Raw genomic sequence first — 19,825 nt, forward strand, 5'->3', positions numbered from 1 at the left:
AAAAGGCAGAATATAGTCCCCTAGAGAGAAGACACTAGTTATTGAACAGATCATAGCCAAAAGCCCAACAAGAAACATTCTGTCATAGATGGAAGGCTGCAGAAGCTTCTAATTCACTGTCACAGGGTTGTCTAGGCCCAGAGGCCCCTGGCTGGAGGCCTGAGTATCCTGCTACACCCCTCACAGGAAAAGCGCAGTAGAGGAGTCCTCTAGTGAGGCCTAGCATGGCTGCAAGGGGAAGAAGCTAATCAGAGAGGTTGCAGGGAGCAGCCAATCAGGGCCCAGGAGGACCATACAAAAGGAACTACAAGGAGGTCAGTTCCTTGCTGGCGCTAGAGGAGTACAGAGGAGCTCCTGAATTGCAGCACCATGGACAGCTCAGTGCTGGCAGGTCTCAGAGAGAGAGAGCGCTCCTGGCTGGCTGCTGAGCCTGAACTTAGATGAGCCTTGAGGTAAGGATAAAGCTTTGGCAAAGGCTGGGGCTATGGAGAAGTGGCCCAGGGAATTGAAAGCAGTGTAGTTAAAGGGACATGGTGGCACCTGGCTGCTATTCTTAGGGTCCCTGGGCTGGGACTCAGAGCAGTGGGTGGGCCTGGGGTTCCACTCAACACACCACATAGGCCACTGTGGAGCTGACCTACAATCAGACAGTGATGAGCCCCAAGAAAGGGAACTGAACTACTTAGTGGCCCAGCTAAAGAGTTGTGACCAGAATTGACCTAGAGGGCGAAACCATTGCCTCCAGGGAGGAAGTCCTAGGGGTGCGGCCCGATACCAGGGCTGGAACTATTTAAAGACACAGCCAGCCAGAAAGGGTGCTTGCGATGGGTGAGTGCCACACTGTTACATTAAACAAAGGGCTGGCCCACACTACGGGAGGGAAATCGATCTTAGATACGCAACTTCAGCTACGTGAATAATGTAGCTGAAGTCGAATATCTAAGATCGGATTACTCACCTGTCCACACCGCGCGGGATCGATGTTCGCGGCTCTCCCTGTCGATTCCGGAACTCCGTTGGGGTTGATGGAGTTCCGGAATCGATATAAGCGCGCTCGGGGATCAATATATCGCGTGTAGCTTAGACGCGATATATCGATCCCCGAGCAATCGATTTTAACCCGTCGATACGGTGGGTAGTCTGGAGGTAGCCCTAGATAGAAAGGAAGCCAGATCTGCCACACTGGTAAGCGACCCTGTTACTTTAGTCATATGGGGTTTTATGCCATGCCTTACGGGGCACCATGATTAAAAATAAGCAAAACGAATCACTAGGGTTAACTATGCCTATTTTATTGTTTACAAAAATAATCAGAACACAAACAATAAAGAACAGTTATTTCAGCTACAATTTCTTCTGTAAGTCCCTCTGTGGAGAGCTTTCACCAGAGATTGTATCTTTAAGGCTTGGTGGGGACCAAGGTATCTTCTTCACCAAATTAGTAGTGATTTCTGTCTTAGTGTATCTGTTACAGAGTAGCTGTTCCCAGTGCCTCTGGATCAGAGCAGGGGAATCCAATACAGCCAATTAAAGGGGGCTGGGCTACACCTTGGCCTAGAAAGGGCTGCTGGTGGGCAGGAAGATTGTCCTGGATTGGGATAGACTATACCCTGGGAGGTAATGCCGCAGTGGAGTGGAGATAAATCTGGTGTAAGGTCCCCTGGAACAAGGAGCCAAGGGCTCTGAGAGACAGCCCTGAAACTGCTGTTCCAGAGCAGGGGTAGCCCTGGCAAGAACTGGAAAGCTGTCGGAGGCCTTTGAGGGTATATCTACAGAGGGATAAAAGATCTGCGGCATGGCCATGGCTGGCCCAGGTCAGCTGACTTGGGCTCAGTCTGCAGGACTAAAAATTGCTACATAGATGGTTGGGCTCAGGCTGGTGTCCGAGCTCTGGTACCCTCAACTCTCTTAGGGTCCCAGAGCTCAGGTTCCAACCCAAGCCTGAGTGTCTAGACAGCAGTTCTTCAGCCAGAACCTGACCCCACAAGCCCAAGTCAGCTGTTCTGTTTACTTGCTTCTACTCAGAAAATAAACCTTCTTTAAAAAAATTGGGTAAGGCAGTGCATATTTTGAAGCTGGGAAGAAACTCTGCCGAAGTGACAATTCAGAGAAATTTATAACCGCCTCTTTCCATATCTCCATGGAAGGAAGAAATACACTTCTTTCAGGCTTGGCTGGATTCAAAATTAGCTGTTGTCATCCTTTCACTGGCTTAGCACCTTTGTGGGTTTGTCTTATGAGCAGTTTCAGATGATGAATAGGTTATTGGCTTCTATGTATACAGTAGGGTTGTAAATTTTATTCAATTTGATGATTATATTGCCTGCAGCTTTGTATGGGGAAATTCTCAGATCATCTTTAAAAATTAGAGTTTTAACTTTTTCTTTTATTCAGTGAATTTTCTGAGATATCCATCTGATTTCATTAGGGCATAATAAGAGTTGAAAATCTGTTTCAAATGAGTCCAAACACCTTTACTTTTTACAGAAAGAGATTTTCAGTTCTCAAAGTAGACTTTTTAAACTTATTTCTTAAAGAGTGTCTACATTTAAATAGCAATTAGAGAAGGTAATGACTCTTCTTAATCTTTGGAGAGGTGGCTCTTGTCTTTCTGAGTTGGATATGGAAGTTGCTTGAGTGTTGCCAGATTAAAAAAACCCCAATTAGTAGTAATTTTTGTATACTCAGGTGGCTTCTTATATTAGTAACCAGTCTAACAAGGTCATTGGATTTCATGTTGGTACACGAAGCATTTTATCATTTACCTAGCAATGATAATAGGAAGTTCTTACATTAGCAGCTTTGCATTTTGACAATATAGTTCCATATATATATCTCATGAGAAGCTTGTGCCATCTTCAAGCATTTCAGGAATAAACAGGAAACATCAGTTAGATAGAAGTAACCAGCTTCTTCTAGAAAACATTTTCCAGCTCTCCATTTTTTCTTGACATGTGAAGGCTTTAGAGTACCTATAGAGTATAATACTTTCAATAAGAAATTTGTAGGAGTATAACTGAGGTTTTTCTCTATGAAAGGAGGTAGGGGGGAGCCTACATTTATGACTTAGTGTTATAACTCTGATAACCCTTCTTTCTTCTTTGCTCCTAAATAAACACCAGGACTCTTTCTAGAGTATAAATATCTTACAAAGTCCCCCACCCACTTCGGTAAGATCATATCAATACCAACTGGTATCTTATATAAAATATATGTCCTGTTCTTTGATAAAACCTCCTTAAGATTTGTTTGCTTTTTGACCAAAATGGTCCTTGGATTTATGATCTGCCATTTGCAGTATGTTTACAACTTGCAAATTGTATTTTATACAAGACACGATAACCAATGCTTATTATATATATTTTCAAAATGTAGCATAAAAGAAAATAGTATAGAAAGTTCAATCAAGACAGAAATTATAAAAGCTTAATTTTAGAGTCTGTATAAACACACTTGGGTGTTTTCTCCTTTGACATGAGATGTGTCCCTGAGTGACAGAAAGCAGAAACATGGAATTTCTGTAATTAGCTTGTATATCTCAGTTAATAAAATGACCAACCCAAACACTAAGCATATGATGTTATATTCTCCAGGCATTGTGGGTATAAAATAGAATATCTCTTAAATTCAGTAAAGGTGCAGGCAAGCTTGTAATGACCTAACATTATGAGAATAAATTATAATATTCTTATTAATAACTATTTTTGCATAAATATTGATGTTTCCTCCCTACAGCTGTATTGTCCATAGTAAAAAAATGCCAATCCAGATCTGGTTATTTAAAAAATTCTTTCTGATAAAAAACTCTCTTAAAAAATTGAATCTAGTTTTTTATGTGAGAATGCCTCTTTAAAAGATTATCTTCTTGCAAGTTATACCAAATCTATTCTCCAGGCCTCCACTGGATATTTGCAGATTATTATTATTTGTATTATCCTAGTTCCTAGCCACTTCAGTTATAGACTAGGGCCCCATAATCTGGCCACTGAAGATAGGCCTATTTAGGAATCATATGACTATCCTGAGTTATCCTACTTTGTATTTTTGGAAAGTCTAGTCATGCTAAAGCTTTTGGAAAACCACTTGTATGAGCCTTGCTATCTTTGGGTGTTTGGACAGGGAGACGAATCCAGAGGCTCTGCACTGAAGTATATAGAGCAATACCATTAGGCCCTTGAGATGATTCTAAATATATTTGTTTGTTAGATGTTTTAAAGGACTTGTGGCACACTAACTTATCACAAGGAAAGGTAAATTGGATACAGATATGCACAATGTTAGTCAAAAAATGTGATCTGCTACTGGAAGGATCACTCCATCATTAAAGAAATGGGTCACAGCTCTTTCATATGCTGGCACTCCAAAACAAGTTCTCTTAGGTATAAGGGAACATGGATAGATAGCTTGACATTTGGAATCCTTTCCTTGATTTTATGAATATTTGAAACTCATTGTAAGTTAATAGGATGACTGAGCAGAAAGAAAATGCAAGTTAGGCAGTAAAGCTGCTCATCGAGAGAGAAACCAAACAAGACAACACGAGCAAAGAGAGTCAGAATAAAATTTCCTCCACCTTAGCTGGGCCAAGCACAATCTCGCCCTTCCCCAGGTATACTCCTTACTTCAGCCATTTTTCCTCTTTGTGCAGATGTTCAGGGGAAGAGAAAGGGAAGCTAGAATTAACACATTACATACTGGGGACCAGACTCTATCCCTGCATACTATCTCATGCAGCTCTTTTTTTTGTGGAATGCATGCTCCATTGACCAGTATCATATCAGAAAACCTCTGCTCCATCACCTCTCTTCCTTTTTAATTTATTTCTTCTTTCTTTCCCCTCTGATGTAAGCATTACTAGTCCAACTTTTATGTTGCACAGAATGTGAATAATGTAGATGGCTTACAGAGGGAGGGACTGAATCTGTAAAAGGAGCAAATATTCCTTGTTTTATTCTGCTATCTTTCTGTGTTTCTCATGTTTTCAACAAACAAAATAAATACAGGTATTGTGGCTAATTGGGTTTTTGCTTACTCCGTATGCTTGAATATCTGTTGTAAGGAATGGAAATGACTACACGTGATACAGAAGTTTAGTGACTTTTGGTTTCTTATTTTGCACCAATACCTTTCCCTTATGTAAAACACTGTGATGAGAAGAATCGGGGTAGATTTAGTTCCTGTTTTGCGAAGTCTTGTTCATTGAGCTTTGGTTTTGCAATTCCAAAGATATAGGACCCATTTATTTGAACCCCACCTGTAGAGGTAGGGGTACTTGTGTGCGTGTGCAACAAAGAAATGGTTCAGATTATGATCCATCTCTATTTCAAATAGCAATGGGAGAAATTTTGTGTTTGCTGTTGCAAAACTTTGATTTAATTTTTGTTTTGCAAAACAAGATGTAGTTTCAGTCTGGGTGCCATGTATCCAAGCATCCAGAAGTTGAGGGGAATTCAGATATACAATTTGTTTGGCCTGCCTCTGCAGGAAAGGCAATCAAGTCGACACATTTTAAAGAGGAAAACTATACATGGCCTTTAGTATTTTTTCCCTATCCTTTCTTTAAATGCAGATATGTTTCCATGCCCAGACTGTAATGCATTACTAGTCGATGCAGTCCCTGACCCTGAAACCTGTGTGTATGTACCTCGTTGGAAATGGTTTGCTCTGCCATAAAGAAACTGGGAGTGCTGCTGGAGCCAACGGCATAATGCCCAAACTGCTTATAGCATTACACCAACTTTTTATCCAGGCTTTGGAATACTTGGAAGGTGCCAATGGAGTTGAAGTAAAGGACAATCATCCCATTATAAGGGGAAAGGCCAACCACTAAGTGCAACACCTACAGGCCAATCACTCCTGTTCCGGGAAAAGCTTTTACATGTGCCCTACTTACCTAGCTCCAGTCTCTCCTTGTGAAACACTGTGACCCAGAGCATTTGGGCTTCATTGCTGGGGGTGATCTACAATGGACGCTACACTGAATCTTTGCCTTTTATCTACAATCCATCGCAAATTCAGTTGTCCTTTGACAGCAGCATATGTAGATCTAAAGGCAGCTCTAGCAACAGAATCAAAAGGTGCCCTGTTGGAGGCCCTACAAGGAACTGGAGTTCTTGTCATCCTCTTGAGGTTAATTCAAGATCTATATAATGACTCAGGGACGCAGGTGCATTGGGGGATCCATAGGTCCATACACTAGATCTGGGGCGAAGCAAGGCTGTGTCCTGGACCCAGGCCTGTTATGCCACCCTATGGACTGGCTCCTCAAACATAACTTTGTAAATATTGATATAACTGTTGCTTTGACTTGTTTACCAACCTGGATTATGTGGATGATGTCATTTTCTTCAGCCAGGATTCAGATGACCTTAAAGACATATTAGAGAGCTTCCAGCACATGGCACCTGCCCCAGGGCTAAGGGTTTCTTGGGTAAAAACAAAAATCCAGAGTGTCTGCACAAAAGTTGTGCTACAAGATATTTGTGATGTTGGACAAGCCATGGAAGTAGTGGATGATTTCATCTATCTAGGCAGTGAAGTGTTATCAAATGGGCACAGACAGCCTAAGGAGAATAAGTTTAGCAGCCTCAGCCATGAAAGACCTGCTTAGGGTCTGGAGCCCAAAAGAGGTGAAATTACATATGCATTTCCGATCCTCTCATATGGATCTGAAACATAGAATCATCGAACTGGAAGGGATCTTGAGAGGTCATCTAATCCAGTCCCCTGCACTCAAGGAAAGACTAACTATTATCTAGACCATTTCTGACAGGTGTTTGTCCAACCTGCTCTTAAAAATCTTCAGTGATGGAGATTCCACCACCTCCCTAGCCAATTTATTCCAGTGCTTAACCACTCTGACAGGAAGTTTTTCCTAATGTCCAACCAGAACTGCCCTTGCTGCAATTTAAGCCCATTGCTTCTTGTCCTATCCTCAGAGGTTAAGAAGAACAATTTCCCTCCCTTCTCCTTGTAACAACCTTTTATGTATTTGAAAACTGTTATCATGTCCCCTCTCAGTCTTCTCTTCTCCAGACTAAACAACCAATTTTTTCAATCTTCCCTCATAGGTCATGTTTTCTAGACCTTTAATAATTTTTGTTGCTCTTCTCTGGACTTTCTTCAATTTGTCAATATCTTTCCTGAAATATGGCACCCAGAACTGGACACAGTACTCCAGTTGAGGCCTAATCAACACAGAATAGAGCAGAAGAATTAATCCTGCTAATGCATCCCAGAATGATGTCTGCTTTTTTTGCAACAGCATTATGCTGTTGACTCATATTTAGCATATGATCCACTAGGACCTCCCAGCATCCCTTGGATGCGGCTTAAACAAGACATCAGGAGGCTGGATGTATTCCATATGCAGTGCCTGTGATGACTATTGGACATAAGAGAGTTTTATTTTTATCAGTGATAAGGAGAACTGGCCTTGAGGGGATTGAGGTCCTCATTGGTCACTGCCAACTAGCACTTCTTTGTCCTATAGCATGCCTCGGAGATAAAGTCCACACACTTTGAGCATTGAAGATCAGACTTAAGGTTAGGAGGGGACATTGCGTGGTGATAGGCACACAGCCTCCATGATTAACCTGGCTGAACCCGATCAGTAATAACCCTGTAGCGCTCTTAGGTGTCTGGAATAAAGCCACACCGCATGGCCATGGATATTTAGCATTACGGACCCTCACAGTCTAAGGGTGGTGTTTGTTTCCTCACAGTTTTCATTTCTAATTAGTCATCACCATCTAGCAGCATTAAATATAGTAAAATATGAAGGATAGAAAGGCAAAAATCACAGCTATAGACATATGCAGTGCAAACTAGCTGTTTTTTGTTGTTGTTAAATTAGGGATTGAGGAAATCTGTAGCAGGTGTCTTGTCAACTGGGGAAAGAGTGTGCTGTAGTCCTTTTAAAAACCAAATGCTGCCTAAGTGTGTTGTTTTCCTTAGTGCTAAAGCTAGTGATGCTTTCAGAATCATACTTATGTTTTGTCCTCAACTCCAAGGTCACTTCCTGGAATACCTTTAGATTTTCATCACTTTTGACCATCTGGACTAGATGAGCAAGATGGTATCAGTAAAGTCCTTTGTGAACAACTATCCATATGACAAAGAAATGAATTCCTTTAACAATGTTAAAAAGGAAAAGCAAAAGCTCAGGACTGAATCCTGATTTTTAGCTTGATTTTTGAACAAAGTAGGGCAACCTTTCTGACCTTGTTCTGTGATGGTCCCTAGTTTTGTTTTATTAGTTTGGGTGGCTTTTTTACTTGCCTGGGGTAAAATAGATTCTTAGATCTCTTAGGGCCCAACCTTGCCAACCCTTACTCATGTGAGTAATCCCATGAATAAAGGCTATTTTGGGGAACAAAGATTTATTAGATCATTTCTTAGAAAGCAGAGAGAGGTGATATCTATGTATTTTAATCCTAGCAGCTTATTCATTCTGAAAATGAGAGAGAAAGAGAGAGAACACAAGCAAATTCATTAGTGTGATTACTCTAAAATAGCAACTTGTGTTTGCATTTTGACTTTCCACTGTGAGTATTTCTGTTCTGCAGCTGGGAGAGTGCTTCCCAGGACAAGTAGACAGACGTGCACTAGCTCTGCTCAAGCCAGCATGCTGAAAGTAGCAGTGTCGCCAGGGATAGCACAGGCAGTGGCTCAGGCTAGCCGCCTGAGTACATGCACAGGGGTCTGTGTGGGTTGTTCTCAGGCAGCAAGCTGTCACCTGTGCTACCTAAGCTACACTGCTATTTTTAGTGCACTAGCCTGAGCTGAGCTTACGCGTTATCTGTCTACCTGTGGTGGGACGCATGGTCCCAGCTTCTGTGTAGACATACCCTATGTGGATGCTGGCTGTGCAGGCATAAGCATAGTATCAAAACAAAGTGAGAGCTTGATTTATTGTGAGCCCAGAACCTGTGTCCTAGAGAGTCAAAAAGTAAACACTAGCATCTCTGCTAGTGTGGTTGCCAGCTTTGGGGCATCATTCTGGGGCATGGGGAGTTTATCTTGTTCTGACAATTTCAGAAGAGGAGTATATTCAAGAATAAGAGAGAGACAAATAACTTTCTTTTTCTGATGCTTCAATATATTTCTCCTTCTTAAAGTTAAAATGATCAGTGGCCCTTTCAATGTTAAAGTGCACTAATACAGTGCCTGGAAACTCATCATTCTGTCATACAGAGCCTGATTCTGCCCCCTTTGCTCACGTTGGGTAATATCTTGCCATGCAATCAGACCTCTTAACCCCAGAGTAAGCCTAGTTAGGTACTACTCAATTTGAGTTAGGGAGGCAGAATCGAGCCCTTTACAAACTCATAATGTAATCTTACAATCTTACAATCTTCTCTCTAGGTAATTTACCCTGATCCATGGTAACTATGCTTCATTGCTGAGCTTAGTTTATCTTCTCAAAGGGGTGAAGACATCACTTTTTGTTTGTCATTTCCAGTATAGATTCTACTGCACAACTTCATCACCTAGTGTCAATCAGGAAAACAGTAGTGCATTGGACATGTTAATAACAAAACTTCTCTTTACGACACTATGTAACTTACTGATAGATCTAAAGTGGTGCAGTGGATCAAAACCACAGATGGAATTGGGGAGTTCCGATTAGGAGCTGAATGTAGATCAGAACTTCAAAACTCAGGCCCTCTCTAATAAGTAGGATACTGAATTATCTGACCTTTTACACAGAAGAAAGCATAGAATGTCAATACCTGTAGAATAATAATAATAACCCTTTTTGATAAAGAATGGATAACTTTTGTCATATCTCTTCCAGAATAGATTAAACTTCTTGTTTAATCCCTTGGGATCTATTATTCCATTACAAAGTATAATATCTCATAATAGAAAACAGGTAATGGTATACCAATATCAAGGAAGCAGATTTTTTAAAAAAAAATTCAATTTTAACTAATCTTTCCAAAGTAATTCAATTGAGTCTTCACAGGGATATATGTCTGCGTTTCCCCACAGTTTTCTACATTGTTTCTGTATATTTAAAATCTATAATTCAGAAGTCAGAGAGTACATGTAAACATAAAGTGAGACATGCATGTTAGACCACATCTTGGGAGATTTGCTTGTGTGTCAGGGCAGTATTTATTTTTTCCATGCAATGAATTGCTGCTGTTTGAGGGCATTAAGAGAGTCCTGGTGTTTTTTTCCCAATGTATGTAAACATGGATTTGATTTGCCATTTAGTTATTTTGGGGTGGGAGTAGAGCTTTCCTCCTCTGATTTTAATTTAAATGCAACATGAGTCACATCTTTCTTTGTTATCTCTTCTGCTTCCGTTTAGCAGTGCAAAAAAGAATTATGTGTCAGCTTTGTGTGTATCTGTGGTATATGTGTGTGTAGTCCCTGTCTATTTCTACAACCTATTGAGCTTGATGTAGTAATTCATGAATGGATGACAGCCAGTTTAGAAATGATCCACTGTAAAACAGAGAAAATACACAGAATATATAAACGTGTAGTCTACTTTTTAGCTACCTTTTTTTTTGTCATTACTATTTTCAACATTTATATTTTGATCAGCCTTATGGTTGCAGAAATGTATCTCTTTGCATTGGTCTGATTTTCCAAACGTTGCTTTTAATTAAAATGCTCCATTTACAACTCACTTTCTGTTGATTTATGATATAGGAAAGTGCTGCACTGACATACACCCCAGGGAATAATCTGGACTTTGCTGAAGATACTTGGTGTAAGTTAGGGAAGAATTGAGCTCACTGTAGGTGTGAAATGCATGAAAATCATATAAAACCAGAGTAGCTCATGCTTATTGACACCCACTTTATGTGTAAGTAACTAATGGATTATTACCAAACTGAGGGTTGAGCAGCTGACTGTGTGAGTAAAGTGTGGGTATCAACCGGAAGCAGAGAACATTGCCCTTTAACTGTAGTGTGGCTTACAATACACAGTTAATTAACATTTGTTTTAATGTCCAGAAAGAGCAATGCATATTGCCTCACTAGCATTACAGGTGGTCCATATCACCGCTGAAAGAAAGGGGAAATGCAGATGCAATAGAGACACTTTTGCAGAATAAAGATGTGATCCTAAAAGGCTATAAATGGAGCATTTTAATAAAAGCAACATATCTGGAAAAATCAGACTGATACAAAAAGCAACTTTCCACAGCGCTGAGGAGGATCAATATATAAATTTTGAAATGAGAGGAAGCTGTGTGTGCCTGTGGGATCAGGTATTAAGTGCATGGAATTTTTTTCAGTTTAATTCTTCTTTGTTTTATTTTTAAATTGTTTTGAATATGTAAGACTTTTTGGATTCTGGGAAAATAAAGGAACATTGGGCAGAGGGAGGAGAGAGAACCAAGATTTTGTATTTCTTATATGTATATAGTGCTTCTGAAAGGGAGCACAGCTTGTATTCAGATGTGGGCTTCCCCTCACTGTAGTGAGTAGTACATTAAGATGATGAGCTTCCATGGGACAGGGACAGGAGATAGAAGAGAAGCGAAGAGTTGGAGGAGCGGGAGAGGAGGACATAGAGGGAAGATAGAGGAGAGCAGAAAAGAAGTGAAACAGACGAAGGGGAGAAGAGAAAGGGAAGGAAGGAGTAACTCAGAAGAGTGGGATGAAGACATAAAGAAACCCCATCCTTCCAAGAAACTTGTATCAGTTACAGCAAGGGTGAGCACTGCCTCACAGAGTTGGTTCAGGCATCAGTAAATGAGAGGAGTAAGAGGGAAGCCCAAATAATAAAAGGAGAAGGAAAAATCCTTTGTAAGGAAGTAGTGTTGGTAACACACAAAGTGGTGCCACTATATTCAGGTGTTTAAACAAATGGGAGAGTTCATTAGCTGAGGGCTGTAACAGATAGCAATGTAATTGTGACAGACCCAGACCAGTGTGGTACAGGAGTCTGGTAGAGGGCAAATATACTGGTCACTGGATGAGTAGTTTTCTGTTCCCTGAGTGACCAGAGCAGGGGCTGCACTAGAATAATCAGGAACCTGCTAGAACCAATTAAGACAGACAGGCTGATTAGATCACCTGCAGCCAATCAAGGCAGGCTAATCAGGGCACCTGGGTTTAAAAAGGAGCTCACTCAAGTCAGGTGAGGAGCTAGAGGAGAGGAAGTGCGTGTGAGGAGCTGGGAGCAAGAGGCACAAGGCGCTGAGAGTGAAAGGGTGTGCTGCTGGAGGACTAAGGAGTACAAGCATTATCAGACACCAGGAGGAAGGTCCTGTGGTGAGGATAAAGAAGGTGTTTGGAGGAGGCCATGGGGAAGTAGCCCAGGGAGGTGTAGCTGTCATGCAGCTGTTACAAGAGGCACTATAGACAGCTGCAATCCACAGGGCCCTAGGCTGGAACCCGGAGTAGAAGGTGAGCCAGGGTTCCCCCCTAAACCTCCCAACTCCTGATCAGACACAGGAGGAGTTGATCCAGACTGTGGGGAAGATCGCTGAGGTGAACAAATCTGCCAATAAGCGCAGGACCCACCAAGGTAGAGGAGGAACTTTGTCATATAATGCTGTACCACTAGAACTCCAACTTCTTCAAGGAACACATGAAAAAAAATGCCTATCTAGTATGTATAGGTTATTCTTCTGACATATTGTAAAAACTTGCTCTTCATTACGTGAAGGAAGAAAGTGAATCTGAGATAAAAAATGTCTTCTCCTCAGCATCTGTAATGAAGAAGTCATACTAAAGCACAGAAAGCAGAAGTGCGCATGTATCAGAAACATGACAACAGTTGCCACTGTATCTAATTGTAATTGTATCTCATTCTAGGCCTTGATGGCATAACACAAAAATAAGTGACTTCAGTTTGATAAAGACATAACTATTATGACTTCTCCTTTAAACACTGGATCACTTCAAGAAGTAATAAGAGGGCTTTTAGGACTTTATCCCATATCTTTTTCTAATGCTGCTGACTAGTTCAGAGTTGGGTTCATATGAGTATCTAGAGTTTCAAGACTTGTGTGAACTCTTTGAACTGCTAGAGCAGACATTATCTGAGCTTTTCTGAACTTCAGAAGAAGGTTGGTTAGTTTCAAACAATGGATAAACTCTGGCAGCCATTCTAGAGTCCTCAGTTAGGGATCAAGGCCCGTTATGCAAGGTGCTATACAGACATGGAGGACAGATGCTCCCAGGTCCTGGTCATGTTTATGAGAAGATGTACCAAATGGATAAAACAAACAGATGGTTGTGGGTGGGAGGAAAGATGAGGGAACAGCAATTCCAGAGTATGGTCACAAATTGGCTTGCTCAGCCTATTTTTCCTTTCAGGTAACTTCTTTTATTTTTATTCACTCACACTTTCAGTTTTGTTTACTTTTACTCCGCTGTTCGAGCTCTAGTTCCTAGATTAATATCATGCGTAATCCACGACTGTCACATTTTCTTCTACCAGTATTGAAAGTGAAAAATAGGCCTGCAGCATATCAGGCAGCACAAGACACTGTAGTACAAAGAGACATCTCCAGACACTTGCCCTTCACCAGTACCAGGAATAAAAGGAGCAGCAGCTGAGGATGTGCAGTTGAATAGAAAGGCGAGCAGCACCTGGAGAAGAAATACAGCATTGTTTGTAATAAAAATAGACATCACATATTGACATTGAAAGTATGCTGAATACTAGTGAGGACACAGACAGTAGCAGAGTATTAAATATTGCTTTAAAGTACAAAACCCTGCACAACCATTAATTTTCCCACGGTGAGGTGGGGAAGGCTTGTCTCCATTTTCTTATGGTGAAACTGAGGAATAGAGGCACTGTGAATTCCCCACAGTCAGAGAGAGTCAGTGGCAAAGCCCAGCTTCAAATTCAGGAGCTCCTGTCATCCAGCCCCTTTTGTTCAATCTACTAGACAGGTTGTCTCTCATAGGGTCCCATCCAGTAAGGTGCTGCATTCCTTCTGTAAAATGGTGAGGACTTCAATTCCCACTGGCAGTCACTAGGGCTGACAGTGCTCAGCATCTCATAGGATCAGGCCCTAATCTCTATAAATATTGGCTTGTAGTTCTTTAAATGCCAGGGGATTTGGAAAGACTTTCTTTATCTGAAAAAACACTGAGTATTAACTTTACTGCTTTAGGGGAGACACCCCGTTCACTCAGCTGTAACCTGGTTTATTAAAAGAGGTGGATAAATGTGTTCCTAGGAATAAACACACTCCGTCATATCTGTGAAGTGCTGGACTTCTCTTAGAATGGGCAGTGTGAAAACCAGACAGATTTGCCTCTGCTGTTCCCTAGGATACCTGCAGGATGTATCTATTTGTCCTGATGACACTCCTACACACTAACTAATACCTGACTGCTGCATGCAAATAATGTTCTGTTCACGCATTCTGGACTCACACAGTGTCAGCACTAGGATATCTAAATTAGCTGCTGTCCATGGAATTCTTCTGAATTCAGAATGCTAGCGAGAGGGCCTCAGCTAGATTTTAGCCACTCCTCCTCTGCTGCACAGAATGTGACTCAGTCATATTAGCCATTCTGTTTCCCAGACAGTGCTTCCTCCCTGTGGTTTGTAGACCCCAGCTCAAACATGCATAGTAACGGGAGTGAAGCAAAGTTGTCCATATAGAACTTGTCTACATTAGCAAAAAAGTGAATGATGTAAAAACAGACACATTGAAAAATCCTAGTGTACTATTAATAATATCTCTTATCTGTCCATCTCAAAGTGCTTTACTTCTACTTTGACTTAACTGATAGTTAGTTTCCTGCTAATTCAAGAAAATATTTCAATTTGCCTGGTCTACGCTAGCATTTTATGGCATGTTAGTTATCACATAAATAGCACCACTTTTTTCCTGGTGTACAGATACCCATCTATTACTGTATCCATAGGATAGGTTATGGTGCTGCGAAAAGAGCCAATGTTGCTATACGTAGCAAAAGTTATGGTGCAACCAGTGTCAGCGCAGGGCAAATGTCTTCAGCATTTTCTGGATGAGGAGTCCCATTTCTAGCCAAACGAATTAGTTCAGGTGTGGATAGTGCATTCAGTTGCCTTAATTCATCTGGGAATGCTGGAATGTGTAAAAACCAAGGATTATTTAAACCCGGGGAAAGATTTTAAAGCTTACAAAACATATTTAAATCTTTAAATGAATAATAAAGAAATCAAAGGAAAATTTAACAAAACTGGTGAAAATTAAGAACTTCTCTAGCATTAGGTATTAACAGCAATAACTTGAAGGAACCTGTCCTTGTTTCTTAAAGGGGAAGTAGTAGCAGTAATTTTATTAGACTATATACCATGACAAAAGAAAGAGAAATGAAAACATCTGAGCATTTCTCTTGTAGCCCTGACCTTCTGCTTGTTAAGAAACATTGTCCAGCTATAATATGTCTTAGTTTAACTATTTTCTCAAAAGGGATTTGAATTCAGTTAGAGAATAGGAGTGAAACAAAAAGCCTCAGGCACAAATGGCCTTTGTATCAAAATGTGGGGCCAAAATTTCCTATATAATTAACTGCCCATGGAAACTTCATGTTGGTACGCTACCTTGAGATTCCGAGTTATGAAAATGTGACCATGAAGGCAAAGGGTCTCAAATTATCCCACTGAAGTGAATGGCCCAAATTCATTCCAGGGGGCTCAATGGCAATGGATTTGCACGAGGGATGAATTTGGCCTAGTGGGTGTGGACCGAAATCTAGTGCCACTGAAGTCACTGGAGTTTTGCAATTGATTTTAATAGGAGCAGACTTGGATCCAAGGAGATCTACTTCACTGCACATTAGCTTTGTAAAGTGGGTATGAAACGGTGAAATAGTGTCTGGTCTTTCATTACTGCATAATAGTGAGTTGACTGTTTGTTCTATCTGCCAAGTACTTGGCTTAAAATTGAACACAACTTATTTGCTGTTGTGAGTGCAGCTAGCAGGTCAGCAGCTAAAGCTTTTGCTGGAAAGGATTTTTGCTTTAGAATCACGCTGTGAGCATGTGCAGCCTGCGTCGGGGCTGAGATATCGGTTTGCTGGCTGCTTTGGGAGCTCCTCTCTCCCTTCCACAGACTTTGCCTGGGGCTTCATAACTATTTTGTTTGCCTGTTTTTCTTGGAGAAGTATGAACTGCCAGGCTTGTGCTTTGGGTTGTCAGCCCAGGCTGTGAACTGTGACAATTAAACCAAATTCCCTATTTGTGTAACTGCCTCAATCTCTCCATCTACCTTGGGGTTCAATGACATGTGAACATCCCATGCGGACTCTGAGAGGATGAGCAATCTCATAATGCACTTCCCATTAACAATCCTACTTCAAGGATGTGCCGGGTGGATAGATGAGAGAGGTGTCTAAATGTCATAGGTAGAGTAAGCGTGTCAGGTGCAATCATCCACACTGCCATGAGCAGATGCAAAGATGGGATCAAAGGTCTAAATCTCAAGCAAATGGAAAAGAACAACAGATAAAATAAAATGGCTTAGCCGCAAGCTAGTGTCTTTGTTCCTCTTTTTACTTTCCCCTGTTTTGGTTTGGTTTTTCACTCCCTCCATTTCCTTCTTTCACTCTCTCCTGGCTCAGCCAAGGATATTTAATATTCTTATTTAATCTTAGGGGTTTTAACAATAAGCCATTTAAATCCAAAGCTTTGTGTTGTGCCCCATATTGAATGAAGCCTGACCGATTTCCCTGCTTAGGACATCACGTTCTCCTCTGCACTGACACTGCTCACAGACACGGTGTTCTTTGCTGGCAACACAAAGCTTTTCAGTCTGGGAACTCAAAGCTTTGAATGAACTCTGTTGAAAATTTCCTTTATTCTTGCCTCTTTTGAAACTTTTAGGATTGCCATTGCCCCCAAAAGAACTATTAGCAAGCCAGGGATGTCATTACACCATGGCATGCTTTGAAGATTGTAAACTCTTTAGAGCACAGACTCTGTCGTCCTATACTTTCGTAAAGTATCTTGCTCGAGTATATCTGAAAGCTATTCCCATGCCAACTGGTTCTACCCTTCAGCCATTTTGCTGTAAAACCGTTCCAAAAATGAGAGCAAGGAATGAGGAAAGTATCACTTTCCACTCTCATCATTCTCCAAAGCTGAATGATTTTTTTCCTCAAAATGTCAAAAAATAAATTACATTAAAAAATCATCACCTTTTGAGGTGGAAACTAAGCCTTGAACATTTCAGGCTGTATGAGGACTATTTCAGCTGAAATGCAGCTGAAAAGAAGGATTCAGAATGGAAGCCGTTGATTGTAACACTGGTTCCTGCTCCAGCTATATTGTTTGTGGCTCTGCTGAAGCTGGTATCTGAACGGAACAAAAATAGTTGGGGTAAATGGACATCATTGGGCAGCAGGAGCAGGAAAGGAGAAACTGCCTGAAGTTGTGTGTCACAGCTGTCCAGAGTAGAACCAAGGCTGTGGAGTCTACAGGCTCATGCAGAATGGAGTCTTCCTGGTTGTACTGAATGCTCTTCAGAGAACGGGTTTTTCCTCTCACAAATGTGAGAGAAATGCAAATATGGCAAAGGTACAAGTGGTGTTTCTACACAAGGGGACAACTGCTGCTGCTGGGATTGCAGGAGCCAAACCTTTGTGATGAAACAATGATTGCTTGCACAAACCCAGGGAAGAAGGTGGCCTGGAAACACATCCTTGCACAATACTGTATTTCAAAATGACAAAAGGCTTTTGAAGCTGTCAAGAATAAGGTTTTGTCCATCTCTTATCTTTCAACAGTGCAGGCAGGCAAAATGAGTGATGGCCAATGAGACAGGCACTTCAAGTGGAGAGAGTGGAAAAGACATTGCTAATATTTTGTAATTGCTGTATGTAGTGCCACTAATATGCCTCATTTTGTTTACAGAACTCATTTAAGAAAAAAAAGTATTTATTTAGGAGCTGTTAAGAGGTTTACAATTCCTTGCCATGTAAACATCAGAAACAAAACAGTCATTACAACAGTGAGCTTTTCTTTAAGGCGGGGGCGGCTCTACGTATTTTGCTGCCACAAGCATGGCAGTCAGGTGGCTTTCGGTGGCATGCCTGTGGGAGGTCTGCCGGTCCCGCTCCTTTGGCATACCTGCCGCCGAATTGCCGCCGAAACCGTGGGACCGGCGGGCCTCCCGCAGGCATTTGACTGCTGCCCTCACTGCAACCGGCAGACCGCCCCCCGTGGGTTGCCGATCCAGGCACGTGCTTGGTGTGCTAGTGCCTGGAGCTGCCTCTGGTTTAAGGAGACATTATACAGTAAAATAGTCATCTGATCTCCCTATTTACCATACTGTAAAGTGAGCATCATTACAACACCCATGATGTGGTGTTTCTAGTGACTTTATTAAATTGAGTGAATCCTCTGATTACACGTAGTTAACAGACCAGGTTTGTCTATCAAAAATATTAATATTCAAAAAAATTGGACAGGTGTGCTTGGCTTTTTGCAGTTGAATGTACTTTGAGTACCGAGTAAAAGGTGACCAAACACCTAAGTAGCTATTTGTCCCCTGTCCATTTTGCAAGATATGTATTTGATCTGTTAATTTTTTCATAACAACAACCTCTGATATGCTTTGAACCATTCCTCAATGGTTGGACTATTTTTTTCCCAATGGGAGACTGTCAGATGCCAAGTAGCTACTAGCAGATGAGGGATTAATTCTTTATTTCCTTTTGTATGACCATTTCATCTAAGAAACCCTAGGAGGATGGCCAAACAATTGTTTGGTAATAAATATCCAACAGGCTGTGATATTTTGTTATGGATTAATCTTATTGCAATACTTTCCAATGACTGGACATGTCCACTATATATGCATAAAATCTCTTTCACAACAATTTCTCCATTTGTCTCCATTCAGTCTCTCTCTATTTTTCCACCTGACTGCTGTGAGGGACCAATGAAACAGTGTCTAAAAGAAAATTGAGGTTGCTGATCGCCTTTTCTAGATCAAAACCCATTCCCTTGGGGTAGTTTTGTGTATCCAGGTCCTTTTCCCATCATGTCATATATGGACACTTGTTATGAAAGTTGTCTGTAAAGTCTGATATAAATGAGTTTATATATATATAAACTTGTGTGTGTGTTTCCTAATTGACCAGATTCCATCACTTCTATTAAAGTTAGCTTTCTGTATAAAACAATTTTTCTTGAAAGCTGAGATAAATAATACTTAACTTGAAACTACTGGGAGAGTGGGCCAGGTAAAGTTAGTTTTGATCCCTAAATAAGTTAGAAAAGTTTCCTTACTGAATAAATGGCCAACCATATGTATGCCATGGCTCTCCCAAACTTTAAAGAATGCTCTCTGGTTCATAATTTGGGTTGAGGTCTGGATTATTTGCGATGGGTGCCACTGCTAAGGGAAACTTTTATAATAAGAACTTTCAAAATTGAATACAAACATAAATCAGTGCAGCTTCACATAATCTCCCTATTTTACAGATGGAGAAACTGAGGCACAGAAAGTACAAGTGACTTGGAGTGTCACTGTCAGAGCTGGGAAGAAATTCCAGGAGTACAGGTTCACAGTCCCCTGCAGTATCCACTGGACATCTCCCTTGTGCCAGTCTGCATATCTGCATACCTTTTGGAATCAGGTGGTGTTTTCAGTGTGGCATATCATGTTATTGTGTTGAGTACATCTGGAATGTTAAACACTTATTTTGAGTTGTAAGTAAAACTACAGCCTTTTGACCCAGTGCCAATAATTATGTGTTATTGGGAGACAGGTTTAGAGAGAGAATTAATGATAATTATTAACAATGAGATTTGCCTAAATTTTAAGGCTGTCATTAAATTGTTTTGCCCTTTCTTTACTGGTATCTAATTTTTTCTCACTATATTTCCAATATATTTT

Source organism: Gopherus flavomarginatus, chromosome 14 (genome assembly GCF_025201925.1).
Source record: "Gopherus flavomarginatus isolate rGopFla2 chromosome 14, rGopFla2.mat.asm, whole genome shotgun sequence".
Taxonomy (NCBI): Eukaryota; Metazoa; Chordata; order Testudines; family Testudinidae; genus Gopherus; species Gopherus flavomarginatus.